Source organism: Lissotriton helveticus, chromosome 3_2, assembly GCF_964261635.1.
Source record: "Lissotriton helveticus chromosome 3_2, aLisHel1.1, whole genome shotgun sequence".
NCBI lineage: Eukaryota > Metazoa > Chordata > Amphibia > Caudata > Salamandridae > Lissotriton > Lissotriton helveticus.
Window position 1 is genome coordinate 141,607,628 of NC_136062.1, and position 16,132 is coordinate 141,623,759.

Here is a 16,132-nt window from a genome sequence, read left to right on the forward strand (position 1 = left end):
GTCTGTGTGCGCAGTCAAAAGCAGCAGATTTTTCAATAAAGGGTACAGAGCCCGGAAGACTATACACTTATTATGCAGATAGGAAACAAGGAAAGCACAAAACGGAGCGAAATCTACAAAACTGTTGTAAAAGATATAACAACTTATTTTACAGGCAAAAATATATTTTACAGCTCTAGCACAAGAGGAAAAGGCAATCCCTAAAAGCAGCATTTAAATGTTCTTAAGGCTCTCTGCAGGGCATCGGTGAAGCTAACTTCCAGACTTAGAGGTGCAATAACACCGAAGCTGCCATGCACAACACTTCAGCTCTTATTCATGTGTGTTCCCACCCCATGCCTTCTGCTAAGCCCAGCCAAGCTGCTGAGTTTGATGAAACAGCATTGGTGAAGAATGACTTATTACAGTTTAAGTAAATCACCTCTTTGAGTTTAACCAAATTACTCAAGGAAATCATTCTTCTGCAGTAGAAATCTACTTTTAGACATTTTTCCGATGTATTTTTTGCAAAACTGCACTTTTTTGAAGTCTGCAATCTTTATGAAGAGTTTTAGAAAGCTCAAAAACGCGGAGAAATGCAAAGTTTTGCAGTTTACCTCCTGGGTGTGTAAGGGGTTTACATGACAGCTGTTTGTCCTGTATCTGTTTTGTGTGCGATGGTCATCTTTCCCTGCTTTTAGCATTGTACCACTTGGTCTGTGTGTGTGAGGAGAGGGGAAACATCATAACAACGAAGGCATTACTACGCGTAACGTTTACAACGAAGCACTTACCACGTAAACGTCTTTTCAATGCGTATGCCTTCAACGATCTTTTTTACCACGCATAAAAAAAAAACCCGTAGGATTAAAAAGGGGGGTTGGGGGGGTCTCCCCCCCATAAAAAAACGAACCCGCCGTGCCTTAGAAATCAGCGTCGTTATAGAGGAAGCGGAATAAACGTCCGCTTCCTCTTTACGACGTAAGAGTGACGTGGTAACGGTGATGCGGGGAAAACAAATTCCGTGGTAACGCATGCGTGGAAAAGGCATGCGTTGCAACGGAATTCGTAGTAACGACATATAACCGTGAGGAGATGATGCAATGCTACTGCTGATTGTAAAGGACTCCTTAAACGTGTGTGTTTACACAGAAGGTTGTCTGTAAAAATATCAATTACAAAATTAATGTGTACAAAACTTCACATCTGCGTACCTTAAAAATATACATATCGTCGAGGTCCATATATGGTATTTTTGTAGCATGTTATTTAGTACTCGACATTCTGAAACATCACCGTGCACACACGCACATACGTGCAGACACGCTCACCGGTGTGTACCTTTCCATGATTTTAAGCCAGAACCCTCAGTGGTGCCCTGTACAGGTGTTCGCTGGACATCCTTGGTGATAAACAGAAGGAAAGCTGCTGAAGGAAACTGGAACAATGGCTTTGCCTGAACCACCAGTGTGACTGGCTGACGTGGATTACATGATTCCCTTTGATTTGCAGAGCCTGCTGCTGCACAGTCGGTTTCACGGATAATTGGCTGAAGCTGAGCCAACTTCCGGCCAGGCTTGAAGTACTCATGCTCAACCAGTGGAGAACATAAAATCCAGTAATCAACACATTCCTTAAACGAAGGTGACACTGGTGGACTTTTAGTCCAGTTTTAAGGGTCAACAACCCCTCACCAATGTAGCTTGCAATGCAATGGGCATAGTACGGGCACGAGCTGTGTGTGGAGAACAAAGGCCTGCAGGCACACGCCTGGTTTCATCATTAGAGCCGTATTTAACGCAGGATTTTGAGACAGCGTTGCTACGAGGAAGAGCCTTTAACCGTGCAAGCCCCTGAGTGTGCAGGCCGGGCAGCACAGCGCCGTCTGGTTTTATTGCTAGCTCTGCGCCTTTGCGCTGCTAATTCTCCTCCAGTGAAGCAGAAACCTGGAAACACACAGTAACCTCTTTGACAGGCAGAGGAAGTGTCAGCAGAGAGGCATAAACAATCTTTTCTGCACTTTAAATAACCATAAGTTTCTGTGCTTTTATTAATCTTTCAGGGAGCTCAAGTGTGGGACTCTAGCGCCTGTACTTTTCATAGCTCGAGTCGTAAATTGCTGGTATAAATCCAACTTTTCCAGTGGCTCATCTACTTGAAACTCAAACACGAAAAGGATTCCACTATGACAACAGTAACTTAGTAAACCCCAGGATTTTCTCCTTTTACTGTAAGCCCACGTGCAGAAGCACAGAATTCTAATTTAGGAGTCGTTTGTGAAAGCACTACACTAAACTGTTCCGCATGCATTTTCATTTTCGTTGCCTAAACAAAAAAATGTGAGTTCGTAATTGGTGTACAAGTTTGGTCGGTCCACAAAAAAGCTTCTGCTTAAGTTATTATGTCCTATGGCAGAAACACTGGGAACTCATTGAATTCTGATCTATTGCCCATCCATGGCTGTTTTTAAACCTGGAGTTAGTAGAACTGCCAAATAATGTTATGTGAGTAGGGGCTGGGGTCTTGAAGAGGCAGGGTCTGGTGTTGGTGGTGGGGCTTTTACCCATCATCCTCTGCTCCACCAATGGATGGGCTTAGGGCCCAAGTTGAGGTGGCAGGGTTTATAGCCTGCACTGTATGAGCTCACCCCTCGCCACACTCTCCAAAAAACAAGTGATCTAGGCCTTTGAGACTGCCTCTGACATCCTAGTGTGCTTTTAAAACTTCTGAACTATGGATGTCAACAATACAGAGTCTCCAGACAATGAGCTGGAAACTCCCTCTTTGCAGCGGTTTCCAGCTCACTCTATGGCCATTGTGTTATGTTCTTGGCTAGCAGGTAAACTGCTCCTAGTCATTTGCTGTGAACTGGCAGTTCCCCGCAGCTGGAGGCCCCGCCCCTTAAAGAGGGACTATTGGAAGCAGATGCTGTAGAGTGCAGTTTAATAATTGCTGCTCATGTCCCTGACGTTCCTTTTTTTAGGTCGAGCCTGGGCAGCACATGAGCTGCTCTGCGAGGCTTGCTGTAGTCTAGTATGGACTGGAAGCTCTGCCCTCTCTCCACCTATATTTTTCATAGGCTTGTGTTGTTGTCCTTTGTAAATGCTGGCTTTTGAGTAGTTTTTAGACTTTTTAGCCCCTCCTTAGTAGTGCCTTGCCTTCATTTGTAACCTCCCATGAGGACTGCCCCTTTTACTTCTGTTGTTACACGGTACGTCTTATTTAGTCTGTAAGCACTATTTTCTTTAACAAGTTGCTCTTACTGCAGGCACGCCATGCTTTCCTGCAACATTCAGCACGCCATGCAGGCTTTCACTTTCCTAGCAGCCCGGGAAAAATGCGGCTGCTTCTTTGAAATTAAATAAGTCTCACAGTTACAAAAGTTTGAGCTATTGGCATTGTACATGACAAAGTTTCAAGAAAAAAGCCTTCACAATTTTGCATCCCCATGGAAAAAAAACAACACTTATTTATTTTCATTGTGTCCATTTGTTGCACACTGTGGTAGACTACAGAGAGGCAATCTGCGCTATAAAGATGTGTCTGCTCATTGATGTACTATCACCCAATGACTCAAAATATTTTATGCTACCATTTCTTTGGTGGAAAATGGCATTTGGGTGAAGTTTAAACTTCGCCTGTGAAGTCCAGTGTAGTAGGAGAACTGTGCACTGCACAAAGGTAAGTGATGTATGTCCCAGCTGCTGCATGTTCATTTGGTGCCGATATAAGTTCCCCAAAAGGGACCATATGGCATTTAAATGGTGTACATTTATAATGATCCTCATGAGCAGGGCCAGCGCTAGGCATGGGCAGTGTGGGTATCTGCCCACAGCCTTGCCCACCCCACCAGCCTGGGGCCCCCACCAGTTCAACACACCACCAGTTCCTGCCGATTCAATTGAAAGAAAGGCGTCTCTTTGCAGTTGAGCCCATGAGAGGGAGGAGAGGGGGCCCCCCTTGGGCCTCTTAGGGATGGTCTCCCAGTTGCAAGGAGACACATTTTGCATGTTTGTCCTGCAATTAGACCTCCTTTCCCACTGCCCATTCAGAGACACTGCAGGACGCCCATTGTTAGAAACGGGATCTCTAGTTGGCAGGGGTATGCACCCTAGTCCAGGTAGGGACCACCGCTTCCGACAAGGTAGCTTGGCGCACAGCAGATAGGCGACACGCAGGAGGCAATGTGTAAAGTTTTCGTGCAACACACACCACGAGTAACACAGTAAAAACATTCACAAAAGGACACCACACCGGTTTTATATAGAAATACAGGTATCTTTATCTCAAAAGTTATGCAAGATCCAAAAATACGACAAGAAAGTTCCATGCATAGTGAAAGGTTTCCAACATGTAATGTCACTGGGGAGATTGCCACCAATAGCTGTCTCGGGGGAAAGTACCAAAACAAATCAAACCAAATGCAGTTGATTAAACACTGTTCCCACGAGTTATGAGTACGAGGCACTCTTTATCCAGGGTAGAACAGTCCATTAAGTGGCATAGTTTAAACACGTTTACAGTCTGTATCAAAATGTGTCACTTTCACTCTGCCGAATGATGCCTTGCCAAGAAGGTGTGTAGCGGTTCAGTGCTCCCTCTGCGGCACTAATCACTCCCCAGGGTCAATTATATGCTCCATTCGGGAGCCGCAAATAAACTATACCCTTGTGCTTACTTTACAAGGTGATTAGACCCTCAAAGAATCACATTACACAGGAGCCAATTCAGAGAATAAGTCGGTAATTCGAAGAATTTCACACCGTCCCCAGCCCACTGCCCGCTTTAAGCAGGAACGCCCCCCAGAGTGAAGCAGTTCACGGGGACAGGCCCGGCCTCAAAGTGGAGGTTTCCGGTCACTCAGGCGGTCCACAATGTGTTCAAATAGCCCCCACAGTACCTGGAAAGGCGGGTGATTGCACCAGTGTGGGGCTCCTCAGTGCGCTTTCCTCTGCAGCACTCCCTGCGGCCCACTGTGCGTTTAGGGGCCCGGGCTGGTGGCGGTGAGTTCTGGGCAACAGCGCTTCCCTCAGCAATGCGCAGGACACAAGCACACACACCGCTTTCCCCGCCACAGCGCTTCAGTCTGGGCACAGCTCTTCTCAGCGCATTCCTGTCCCAGGCGGCGGCGATAATTCAGGGGTGCTGAAGAAAACAGTTTGGCACTCCCAGGGCTGCAGAGGCAGTCTTATAACAGGGCTAAAATGTAGTAGTCCTTATAAATTCTCCACCAAGCAGGGGGACAGTCAGCATCCAGTTGTGGAGACACTCTGGAGATGGCATTCCTGGACCCCCTCTGGCAGGGCAAGATCAGTAGGCAGGCAGGGCAGCTCAGCTAACTTGGGGCAGCAGTTCCTAGGAGCAGTCCGTCTCAGCAGTGTAGCAGTCCTCCTAGCACAGCAGTCTTCACTCCAGCAAAGAGTGTTCCAGGTCCAGTAGTGTAACAGGGATGTGTGGCCAGAACCCTCCCTATTATACCCTAAAGTCAGGTGACGGGGAGAGGGCAGCACTTTCTGGAAGAATCGAGGGGTTGGAAAACACTGGTAAAATCCAGGAGGCTCGGGGGTGTTCCCTATCGTACCTGTCTGTCAACTAGGGACAAAAGGCTACAGCATCAAAAATTCCCAGACTGTGTAGACTACCAGCATGTAAATGAAGTGTAGGCCTCACTGCAGTAGCAGGGCCTGTAGCTGATACTCTAATGTCACCGTGTTTTAAAGGGACAGCACCTTCACCTCAGCACTGTTTAGCAGTGGTAAGGGGCCCAGAGTCCTAATGTCCAACAAAAATATGGGTCTGGTAGGAGGCAAAGAGGGTAAAAAATGTAGCGGAAGACCACCCTAGGGCTGACAGGTCTAACACCCATTGTCTGCACTTTGGCGCCGCACAGGGTTAACTCTCAGCCCCCAAGCAATTCTCACACCTTCAGCCCGAAATGGCTGTAAAAGAGGTGCTTTTAGGTGGCTGAGAGGAGAAGCTGGGGCCCTGGAGAAGTCTGAACAAAGCAGCTTCTGGAGCCCTGAATATGTCACATATGCAAATTAGAGGGGCCTCGCACATTTGCTTTCGGCCCAGAGCTCTAAAAACCCCAGAACCGGCCCTGCTCATGAGTTGCACTTGGCGTAGACCACAATAATGCACCATATCTAAAAAGAATGTTCTATTCAATGCTGGTACAGGTTCGTCTCAGTGCAGCACTAAAAGAAAGCTTATCTAAGGATGGAGAAGGTCTTCCCACAAGTGGGAGCAGTGTGTAAGTGTATTGCCCATGTTGGGATACTCTAAAGGTTCCTTTAGACACCAATACCCCCAAAAAGACACCCTACAGGGTCCACTGATTTTGCACAACTTCCTAGATGGTGCACAGTTAGTGCACCTCCTGAGAGCTGAGTTCCCTCTCTGCCCATGTGAGTAATAGGACGCCAGCAGAGGGGAACATGATTTTCCCAATTGCATCAGTGTGCAACCCCATGCAAATGAGGGAACGCCCACAGGAGATCAGACGGGCACGTATGCACACCCGAACAATCAGTCTTACAGAACTGACCCCACAAACATCTACATCCTTTCCTGTAATATGCCACTGGGAGATTTCCTGCATTTGGATTTCAGGTCCCAGAAAGTCATGGATGTGGACTAAATGAACATTTTAATTACTTAAGCAGCAGGCACGTAAAGAAGGGAGGATATTAACTGCCTACGCTCTTGGCCTCAGCCGAGACCGCTAAGTGGTGCCTATAGCTTTTAGTCCAGTAGTATCTGAATAGCGGTTGCTTGGCAACTGCGCACTGGCAGTTCCCCACAGTTTGAAGTTCCGCCTTTGAAAAGTTTGTCTGGTGATGTGAGGGATTCCATGGCTGCGTGCAGCTCCTCTCCGATTGCAGTTTACCGATACCTATTCATAACTATGTGTAGGAAAAGAAACATGCTCCCACCGTCGCACAGGGCCCTTTAATTCTCCCTGGCTTTCATTAATCTTTGCCAGTTTCGTGAGCTGGCAAGAAATCACCCAGACTCGCAAATTCGTACTAACAGAGAAAATTCAAACTACTTTGAAATGTATTATAATTTTGCCCATTTGTTGCTTAATGGAATAGGCCTCAGAAAGCCAACCTGGACCCCAAAGCATGTCTTTCTGCCAATATCGACAGGCGTTACCATGTTTTTATAGCTGCAAGTGAAACAGAGTACTTTTAAAAAAAATATTTTATTTAAAAGAGTTGAAATACTTTTTCAGGCTTCAGGGAGGTGAAAGTGGCAGCAGGAAAAGAGGCTTAAACAGACTGTTTTCAGTGAAAAAGGGGACAACGTTGTACCACCCATTCCTCAAGCTACTCGAGGCATTATCCAACTCAAAGAAAGAAGACTAGGAGATCAAAGCCTAAAGGCATAATTCCGCATAGCAGAGTTTTGAGCATGATCCAAAAACTAAAATATACCACAAGGGAAGCTGGACCGATTGGGGAACAAAAAGCAGCCCTGGCAAACATGCTCAACAAACCAGCTCGTTCCCCTCTGCACTCTGTTTCTCTCTTTCAATACATCCATTATCTTTCTCGCTTTTCCTCCTCTCCCTCTTCTCCCGCTCTGATCTCTTTCTCCCTGCATGCCTCACTTTCTCTCACTTTTCAAGCCTCTCTGTCCCTGCTACATTTAACCTGGTGTGCTGTGGAAAGTGACAGAGGCACCTGGGGTGACCCATGGCTTATCAAACCAGGCTGCAATGGCTCCAGCCCACCAGGGAAATGCCTAGTGGAATAAAAAGCCGATCTAGTCCAAAAGGGAAGATACACACACCAGTCAATGCTTATGTAATGCAGCTGAGTACAAATGCACCTGTGCTTAATTTGTAAACAAATACGTGCCAGGGCCCTCATCAAGAGGCACTGCAGTTTGCACCACCCATTTCCCTAGCCAGCACTGCCAATAATAGTACCTGAGTGTATATGTGACAGTTCAGACTAGTCGAAGTCCCCAAAGCTATAAAAATGGCTTGGGCAAGGTATTGGCTGTGTTTAATGTGTTTTGAATTAATAAACAACTGTTCCTCTGCTCATAACTAAATTACACAAACAGCACCGCCATGTAGCAGCTGTCATAGTGCCGATGTTAATAATTAAGTGCTAGTGCTGCGCACCGGAAACCACAGGCTCAAATTAAGCACTGCAAATGACTGCTTCTTGCTTAGGCATTCTAAATAAGAAACCAACAATAAACTGATTTTAGGACTACTAAAGAATACTTAACATTTGAAACGAGAATCTCATGTTAATGAAAGGGCTATTATAGGCATCCTGTGAACAGAAACACTAGAATTGTTAAAACAATCTTTTACTCAAACACACAAACATTTTTACACAAGCTAATACCCATGTTTTTGTGTTGCAGTTAAGAGGGTGGGTGGGTACATGGCATAACAAAGAACCTCATGCTACCTAAACATAGCTTCGAGGATTCCTTTCCCAATGGCACCGGAAGACAATTGTGATTTGTCCACTATCTAATTGTACTCAGGGAAAGGGTTAGAGCTGGTAACTAACATTTAAACCCATTTATACATTTCAAGTATATTGCATGTGATGGCCGCAGAAATGCCAGTAGTGGGCTGCACCATGATCAATGGTTCAGCTGCTGTAATATATGGCCTAAAGGACCACTTTGGGCAGTGTATGAAATGATCATCTTTTGCGTTTTGTACTCCCATATTTTTGACCGATCTGTTTATGATGGCAGTAAAACTTGATGCAGCTTACCTCTGTTAACGAGTAGAAAAGTCCCTATGCTGCCTCTTTTAAACAAAGTCGAAAGGGCATAACCATAATTGGCATATTTAACTTACCTACTAGTCTCAAGTATATATTACGTTAAATTTCACTAGTGAAGAGCAGCACCTATTGTACCATCCACTACAATGGTAGTGGAAAAAGGCTTCAGGCTTAAGATTTTAGCCTGACTGTAGAAGTATAAATACTGCAATTCAACCTGTCAAACTAAACCCGTATGACACATCAAACCCTTCCTTTTGAATATTAATAAATCAGCCTTTTATAAACCCTTTTACCCTCAAGGCAAAGCGCGTGGCATTCAAAAATAGGGATTTTCAAAATGTAAGTTTAATATTTCCTTCCAGTGACTAGCCCCCAACAGCTATTTTCACAGTAGGAAGGCCATCTGGCCCATAGAGTAACATTGAGAAGTTATATTAAATAATAATTCTAGGGATAGGGACAAGCTAGAAATCTGATTCAGCAAACCTTTTCGATATATATCCAAAACTCAATTTTACGATAAAGTACATTTTTTTATCAATATTAAGGAAAAATAACTGTTAGAAAGTTACCTTTCACCACCTAAAACCTATATAGGCTAATTTGCATTAGCCTCCATCTGCATCCCTCTGAGTGCTCAAGCCTTGATTGAAGTGGGAAAACGGCTCCCAGAGATGAGACAAAGGCCTGAGTCTGGAGGGTTGTTTTTGTTTCTCAGGCCAGGAGTAAACTCCACTCCCAAGCTAGTGCTAGGCATAAATGTGCATCCCCTCACACCCATTTCAGAACACTTTCAGGACCTACAGAAGAAGACTGGGTCTGCTGACATTGACCTGAGTGGAGCTCTGAATGACTGAACCTGCTCCCTTTTCTACCCAGGAAAGAGAAATGGATTGCAAGGGTCAAAAAATGACCTCCTGTCTAATCTACAGGGATACAATAAGCTCCAAGAGGCCTTTCTTGCAACTGCCCAGCTGATCCTTTCCAACTAGATCTGCCCTGGATCCTGCTGTTGGCCTCTGCCGGACTGAGTCCTGATCCCCAAGTGTTGTTCTTGAAGTCCTGGAAGCCTTGGCTGTGTCTGCCTGGATTTCCCCTAGCAACCGTGAAAACCTGGGACTTTGAAACATTTTCAACTTCAAGACCTCCGGAGGACAGGGACAAACCTGATCCAATCGAGGTGTATTGCCTCTGAGCTGAAGATTCAGGTTTCTCCCACTCAGAATTTCTATGCATATCGTGACTGGGCGAAGGTGCCAAAACTATCTGGACTGCAAGGGACCTTCCCTGGGTGTAAAATGTAAATTTCTCCTGCTCTGATCTTTCCTGACAAAAAAAAACAAATGGCTTCACCGGAGCTGCATCCAACAGCTATTTGACCTTGTGGAGCCTTTCTTGGCTACAGCCTGATGTCTTGCCCCCCTGAAGATTTTGGACTTCCATCTTTGAGACGAAGTCCCAAGTAAAACTTCAGACTGGATATTACCTAGTTCCTGTGCCCAATCTGTGCTCCTTTGCGGTTGGCTTCAAATCATTTTAAGTACATTGTCTAGTGCGACCAGTTCATCGCAATGAGCGCTTAACAGTTTTTAGGGCTATTTTTATTTTAAATTCATATTACCTGTTTCCCTTATTGGGTTTCGGGTGTCTTGATGTCATTTATGAAAAGAAACTCTATTTTTCTAATTTGGTTTGAGATTTTTTTATTGTGCTGTGTTTTGACTTTATTCCTGTTTAGCTACTGCCTAAATGCTTCAGACAGTGCCCTAAGTTAATACTATCTATGTTGTGCCATAACCTCAGAGGGGCTGAGCTCAGGTTGATTTAGTGATTATCAGGATTCACTCTGAAAAGGATTGCAATTATCACTCAAGGTGAATAGTAATCCCGCTTGACTAACAACCCAATTTATGACAGACAGTAACAAACTGGTGAATAGCAAGAACTATCTGCTGTGTGGGCTTTGCTGAAAATGCCTATGCAAGGAAGTACCTGGATAGATCAGGCTTAGGGAATGGAGGACTGGGATGTGCTTATCAGTTTGCACATCAATTTTGGAATGGAGGATCTCTAGAAAAAAGCTCAGTCACATCCTTATGGCCTCTACTGCCTACACAAAAGCACATGTGAACAGGTGTTCCTGGGTTTTGCTTATGTAGCATTATAAATGTGCATGGAAGTTCCCTTCATATACAGGAATTGTTCAATCTATATGCTCTTTACAATTGTGTACACACTCAAGTCATAATATCTTTTATGAATCACCCTCAAAGTCTTAGGGTCCAGACAAAGGTAATTACAAAGATAATAAGATTGAATCAAGTGTGTGAGGAGGACATGATCTTAACAATCCATTAGGAATTTGTAGTTAAACTAATAAATCTAGGAAGCCTTAAAATAATATTAGTAATAATGACATTTCTTATGGGTTGAGTGTAACAGTTGTCACAAATAACACAATTAACTGTTAAAAGTCACCAACACTATTCATACTTTGCTGCATATTACCCTAAAGCTCACCAGCTAAAACTCCATGAGGTTTTAAGAAATAGTCCAAACATGCAAGATTACAAGTGGACTAGGCCATGTATGTTGTAAGTTGGGCCCCTTTAAAGAATGCTAGTGTAAAACCTCAATTTTGGATGCCATGGGTCCAGCAGGGGCTATTGGGTATCACCCATACAGGTTAAAGTAATTTTTCCTCTGATGTCCTAGGGTCCATTCTATTATGGCTTTGCAAACTGAGCCAAGTACAACCCCTTCAGAAACTGACTCCCAGTATGTAGTAAAGGCAAGCACTCACCGGCTTCTCAACAAACACACATTAGCATAATAAATAGTTGTCCAACCCATGCTTGAAGCATACTTCGATGCACACTAGAACTAAATATGACACGTATGAAGATGCACATGAAGTAATGTAGTGTACTGGGTGATGTCTGTGACTCCCACGGCTATTGGACCTGGTACCCCTTCCATAGTCCAGGTGATTCACTTTCCAAATCAACATCTAGAATTATTGAGCTCATGTGCCGATTACCCCCATACTTCTGTAATTCTGGGCAGTATATTACTCAATTCACTGTTTCTCACCAATTCTGGCCATAAGTCTTAGGTAATCACCCCGTTCTGGCTATTCTCATTATCCTTTCCTCATCTGGCTGAGCACAAGCCAGAAGTTCTTCTGGGCTCGGGCATGCCAGAACTTCTCAATTAAGGCACAGTGACAGAGCCTTGCTGCTACTCCTCCTATTGGGCACAGTGGCTCAGTTCACACCATAGCATTTCCATTTGGGTATAGTAGTTCAATTCACACTGCAGCTTCATGATTTAGGTACTGTGGCTCATGTAATACCACAACTTCTCAATTACTGCCATGAATGTCACTTGTGAAAGTGGACTCATTGACAGATCACTCTCCAATCTTATTATTTTGGCAGACCCACTCCCCACACTCAACTGCACCTTGCCCTTCTGGTAAAGTTACTCTTCCTGCAGGATTGGTAGTTTCCGTCCATCTCTCAGCAGGCAGACAGGCTTCAAGGTGCTACAGGATAGGTGAACTGCTCTTCAGCTCTGATACCAACTCTGATTGGAAACCAATCCTCAGAGCACTCCCTTTATTGATCATAATTAACTTGAAACTGGAACAACAAGTGGATCAGTGGGTTCCACTTTTTTAATACAGTAAAAGCAGACAGGTAATATGGATCCATGTCCACATCTACAGAACTGGTTTGGGGTGAGATGGACCTGGCAGTCTTAAGAGGGTCTTCCCCCATTTTGTCTGACCTCATCTTCACTGGCCTTATCACTCTGCACACCTTACCATTGCTAACCAGTACAAAACTGCATTTGCTCACTCCTTAACACATAACAACATTGGCTTATCCCCAAGTGGCATATTAAATTCACTTATAAATCCCCTGTAAGTGGCACTATGTGTACCCAGGGCCTGTCATTTAAATGCTACTTGTGGGCCTGACCACTGATTGTGCCAATTACTTAAGTAGCCTGTGGCATCCTAAGATACTTGCATCTTAGGCCTCCACTCCTGTTGCCAGGTGCTTTAGAATGTTATGATGTGTGTCAAGCTGCTCATGACTAGAACTGTGACTAGGCAGTTGAAGCTTGCTGTTAGTCCTGTCAAGAGGTCTTATTTGGATGGGATCCATTTGAAGAATAAACATCTTTATTAACATACCAAGGCTACTTCTCACCTTTATTCTTACATAGCTCCTTAAGCATGTCTCAGGTCTGCCACTGCAGCTTGTATGTGCAGTTTTGAACTGCCATTTAGACCTGGCACAATAAACCTTTTGCCAGGCCAAAACCTTCCTTTTTTAATAGGCCTGGGTGGAGCTCGAGAAACTTCACTCTGCGGAATGCCGCTGAGTTACCGAAGAAACCTGCGAGATTTAGCTGAGTTCCACGAGCAGGCGCAGTATTATTGTTAACCTTCCATTCTGTTGTACTTTTCTTTAGATTCTCCTAAACAGAAACAGATGGTTTCACAAACCCTACCCTCATACTGCAGATCTTCTAAACTGTTAAACATTCAGTTACCAGACTGTCCCAGCCCTACATTTTATCTCTGGAGCCCCACCTCAAGTAGGTGATGCCACGCTCTGTCAGCACCGCTACCCAAAGCAGTCTCTGCTTTTTTTCAGACTGTAGAGGGTTATGTTCTACTGCAATTCACTGTGAACAAGCTGTGCCATGTCTGTTATTGGTACTGTTACTCTTAAGTGTATCCATAATATGCAATATCACTACTCCACTGTCTGATAACATGGGGGACAAAAAACTCAATTAAGGAGCTTCCAGAAATACATTTACATACGGTTGCTTCAATGCAGTTGAGAAATCAAGAAGCACATGCTCTCTAACATTGCGTGGTGACTGACAAAGCTGTGAAATGCAAACACCAGGAATTGAATAACCCAAAAGCGTGCCAAACAAGCAGTGCATTTAATTCCAGTCCGTATTATCAATTAGTGTGCACGTCATGCGGAGCAATGCCTGATTTCCGACGTACAATCCACATGGTCTTTACAGAAAATGGCCTGGTCCGCATGGTTGTAAAAATTAAGTTAAATAAAGATCGTCCCACTGGCAAAAAAAAGGCCTTAAATTCAAACACTTTACATAAAAGCTTTATAATTTAAGCCCTCTATTTGTTACAAAAAGGAATGCTATGCGGACGAGAATGAAGTCTACAATTAAATAAACATCCATCTCAGCATGTGTGCACAAATACAAAGAATAGTGCATTTCACCTCGTGATTAGAATGTAGTTGATGCAGCTCCGGCCAGAGGGTACAACCCTCCTTTATTACTGCAGCTCTGACAGACCCTGCTGCACACGCCGGCTTCCTATGAAGGGACCACTGTGGGCCCAGGTCCAGGCAGTGATCTGAACCCAAAACCAACTCGGCTGCAGTTCTAGCAGAAGCATCTCCCGCTTCTCCTCTCGCAGTAGTACAACCAATAGGGGCACAGCAGTGATGACGTCTGAGAGTGAGAAACAGAAAATGGATTAAGAACAAGAATGGTGGAGCCTTGACACTGAAATGCTCATCTGCCACAGCGCATCTATGTTGGGTTCAGGCTGTCTGTCACTCATTGCACAAAATGTTAGGGGTGAGTGGCACACCGGTAAACTCCGCCATTCAGTGATTGGAAGAGATTTTGCCAAACTGTGCTCCAAATAGAGTGAGGGCTCGCAAAACTCTGCTAAATCTGCTGAAGGAGCGGAGTTTACCGCCAACCCCATATTTTTAATTCATATAAGTCTACCCTGTGGTAACTCTTGGACAGCCAAGAGGGCAGGGCGCAGTGCAATTAACAAGTTGGACATGCACTTTTAATTTTTACATGTCCTGGTAGTGAAAAACTCCTAACTTCATTTTACACTACTCCAAGGACTGCCTCTCCCATAGGATAAAATTGGGAATACCTTATTATTTTTAATAAGCTGTACATTTCAAATTGGAACAGATAGCCTGTTCATGTTTGGTGTTTTTGGAATTATAATGAAAATCCCATCTCATGGTAAAGTTGAATTATGAATTGCTTTTTGAAAATGTCATTTTTAGAAAGTTGGCATTTTCCTGCCTTATGGCCTTATTATGAGTTTGGAGGTACGGAAGCGGGATCACCCTGCGCCCGCATACCAAATTCATGGTAGAACCACCAGCCAGATAAGGTGTTTTCTTCTGTCTGGCGGGCGGTTCTATGGCGTTCCCACGGCTGTGCCTATAAAATAGGCACCGTAATGGGAACGTCAAAATCCGTACCTGCACGGCATGGACTGCTGCTGTCCATGCCGAGTGGGCACTGGGGTGCATGCACACAGGGGGTCACAGCATGAGCCCCCCTTCATGTACTCCATGGTGCAGAGGCACAAGGTCGCCCAGTAGGGCCCCCTTTGTTTCCTCATGTCACACTTTCCATGATGGTCACATTACCATGAAAAGTGTGGTGGTGAGGAAACTTGTAATATGCTTGGAGGTTCTGCAGTGGCCCGACAAGCATATTGCGGCCTCAAGACCGCCGCGCCACCCCCATATATTGATCCCTGACGGCTGCGGAGGTCCAAGGGGGTCCCAACCAACCTAGTCGTACTAGGGCGGTCAGAAGACCCCCATTGCTGCGCCCGCAGGTCTGGCAGTCCGTGGACTGCCATTCACGGAATAAGGCCTTAGCCATTTGGTGCCTGCAGCCTCTCTCTGGGTCACACAACTGGGCTTAGCCAACAGTTGGGCTTTGTGTATTCCTTCTGGACAGCCCCACACCATAGAGAGATGAGGAGGGCCCTGAAGAAGGGACTGCGTTAGGCAGCAGGAGATGGTGGGTGTAAGAAAATGGGTAATTAAATTGGGCGGTTAATTGAGTGGAGTGTGATTCCCCACTCAAGTGTAAAATACAGTCTTTTTCAGGGTGCACCACAAAAGTTAACAAACAAATCCATGCTTAACCCTTATATAACTTGGCTCTAACATGTGTTTTTCTCAGCAGAAAGCTAGGAGAACTACACACCATCATTGGAGTACTCATCACTAAGGCAATAAGAATGGATAGACCATAAGCACTGGTGTGGTCAGTTCCAGGGCGATGTTCCAACATAAAGTTCATTCCATGTAGGAGTTATGGGATTCCCAACCCTCATTTGAATCGGCCATATGAGGGGTCTATGAGCTGTCTACACCTGGAAATTCACTAAACCCAGATCGGTTGACTGGGTGTGAGTGTTTGATTGGTTCAGATGCTCCGTCCATCACCACCCCCTTTTATACTGCTTTGTTCGCCATAAGTTGGCAGGGTATGCTCAGACGTGAGTCCCTTGCTCACTTTGCCACTGGATTCAAGCGAGCCTGGCTGAA

The 16,132-nt window shown here is 44.9% G+C and overlaps 1 protein-coding gene across 1 annotated transcript in view; it reads left to right on the forward strand.

Annotated features, from left to right (window-relative positions):
• THSD4 (thrombospondin type 1 domain containing 4) overlaps positions 1 to 16,132 on the forward strand; it is a 2,493,250-nt gene that overhangs the window by 1,621,690 nt on the left and 855,428 nt on the right. The gene's annotated exons all lie outside the window — the stretch shown is intronic.